Below are 2,762 nucleotides of genomic sequence, written 5' to 3' on the forward strand. Positions count from 1 at the left end.
TAAAAGCTATTTCTTTCTTTTCTGTCTTCTCTTTCACTTTGTATGTTCTTTACTTAAAACTTAGTTTTCTAGTTCCTATTCTCATTAAGTGCTGGGATAGTTTAAAATCTGTTTTAGTGAATGGGAATGGGTGGGGAAAGCTTCCTATCCTTGGAGTCATTTCCAGCTGGGTACTCTATGATTCTATGATGATGATGCTTTAACAATAGTCTTAGTCACATCTCCCACAGCCAAATGAGCTGCCTATTATAGAGTAGATGACTAAAGAGGATAAGGTATTGGTATTTATTCATGTCACCTCTATTTATTCTGCTCTGAGACCAAATCAATAAGTGATTCAAAATCCACCATTTCTGTGTAGCTTTTAAAAAGAAAAAAAAGCAACTCGACTTCTGTCTGCTTTGTCTCATATTTGTCTGACATTCTTGATTTTGTTAGCTCAATAAGCTGCCTCAAGCAAAGTTACAGCATTAATTACAGAATCCATTAATCTTCCTTTACTGTTCTCTATCTTAGTTCAATGTACACAGCTAGAGCTGTGATATAAAAAGTTGTCCAAGGAACCCAGTCCATTCTAGAAGCATCCTGAGATTTCTGATGAAAATCAGAATAGCACTGAAGAAGACAAGAATTTTAGGCTGGATTCACTTGAAATGTGTTTGAGCACTTTGTAATACGAATAGAAAATGAAGTAACAGATAACTGTTCTTTCAAGCCACTGGAAAACTGAGGAACTTACTGAAAGAAAAGCAATTCCTCATCAAATGTAATTAAAAGGAAGAATTTAACAACACAGTTTACACACACGGAATCACATAGATTCTGTCATCCAGCATATGTCTTTTCCAGACAGGGAAAGATTGAATATCACTCTAAGCAATGTCAGTGCTTCAGGTGAACCACTGATATAGCTGGCCTAACAGCAGTGCAACAGATCTGAAAAGATGTTATTTTTAAAATTATATTTTAAAATTTGGTAGTAGTAACTTTGCCTTTCTTTCACCTGACATGTAATTGAAGCAAAGCAAGCAATTTAGTGATTTAACTCTTTAACTAGTTTGCTTTTCTCTACAGTTCCTAAAGGGATGTTTTTTTTTTTTTAAAAAGAGGGTGAGGAAGGAACAAAGAAGATGTGTGAAAAAGAGCAGAAATGGAAAATAAAAAATAGAAGTGAGCAGAAAGTACTGAACACATTCATTTCAGTTTAGTTTTGTAGGTCTTCTGAAGAGCACATTGCCATTTCACAAAGGTTAGACATAAAATAACCTAACCAGTTTGCAGTGGCATCAGCTGAAGTTACATTAGCTTTGTGCACTGTAAAAGGTGAAATGATAAATCTGAGAAAATAGATATGAAATTATATGCTAACGCAGCTGACATTAAAGGTTAGGAATTCGTCTGTCTAGCACCAGTAAATCCAATTGTGTTATAGTGTATTACACATGGTGCAAAAGAATATAAATGATGCATTGAGTTCAGAGTTGCACCAAAGGGGAAAAAGCCATTCTAAAATTGTAGCTCCATTGCTATTACTCAAATAAGGAATCGTCATCTTGTAAAGGAATACTGTTTGATAGAGTAAGTGTTAGTAATGAGAGAGACTGAATGTGAAGCACCGAGTACCATTCTTTTTCCTTTAGTCTTCTGTCTCTCATATATGCACCAAATCAACAAAGCAGTCTGCAGTTTAGCATTCTGGTGATGTTTCTGGAAGATTATTAGAAGCAAAAATATCACAGAAGCTAAATACATAATTTTTGCAACAAAATTATCTATTTTTTGAGCAAAACTTGTTACACAGTATTTCAAATTTTTTTTTTTCCTAGGTTTCAGGAATTTTTTTATTTTTTTTTTCCCTCTAGCAAAATTTGGCTTCAAAAATAATTCTAAGTCAATTTTGTTGCAACAGATTAAAACATTTTGAATTAGTTTATGTATTTTTAGTGTACACAAAGAATTCAGAGAGGCACTAAACATTTTGTCTTGATCGATCTCCAAAATTAAGATAAGGGGGTTTTTTTAGAGCACAAGACATTTCATGTCAGAATTTGATTTTAAATGTAAATGAGAATTGTATTTTCTTTGTTTAAAAGATGAGTGTTTCTATATGGATGCTACAAATATATGCTTTTATAAATAGTTAACAGTGTACAATGAATGACAGACATTTTATCATTTTTATTATTTTCAGTATCAAACTTGTATACTTACGAGATATAAGCTAGTATTAGTTAATACAAGCATATGTGCATCTATCTGACAGAGTCATAGAAGTGGGCCCGCTAGTTGACCGTTGATTTGGTTTTAGTCTTCTTTTCTTCACATTGGAAAAAATCAACAGGCTTAAGCTGTCCTAGCACATTGTATGCTTCCACCACTGACCATTTCTATGGCTTTTCAGCTGAACCTACTTGGGTTTTTTGACATCTTTCTCATACTGGAAGGCACAAAACTGGGCCTGATACTCTAGATGCAGCCACACAAGTGCTGAATAGAGGAGAAGAATCATTTCCCTTGATTCGCTGGCTATGCTATCATTAATGCAGGCAGTAATTTTTTAGTTTTCAACATTGTAAAGGCACACTGTTAACTAACGTTCAGTCTGTCCTCAAGACCCCTAGTTCCTCTTCTATAAAACTATTTTCTATCTAGTTATTCCCCCAACCTGTTTCATTGTAGAGATTTCCACAGAAAGTGTCTCTGTAATGTTTTTTTTTTTAAAAAAAAACTTTTTTCAAGGGAATATTGAAGAGAAAGAGAAG

Source organism: Merops nubicus, unplaced genomic scaffold (assembly GCF_000691845.1).
Source record: "Merops nubicus isolate BGI_N331 unplaced genomic scaffold, ASM69184v1 scaffold12348, whole genome shotgun sequence".
Taxonomy (NCBI): Eukaryota; Metazoa; Chordata; class Aves; order Coraciiformes; family Meropidae; genus Merops; species Merops nubicus.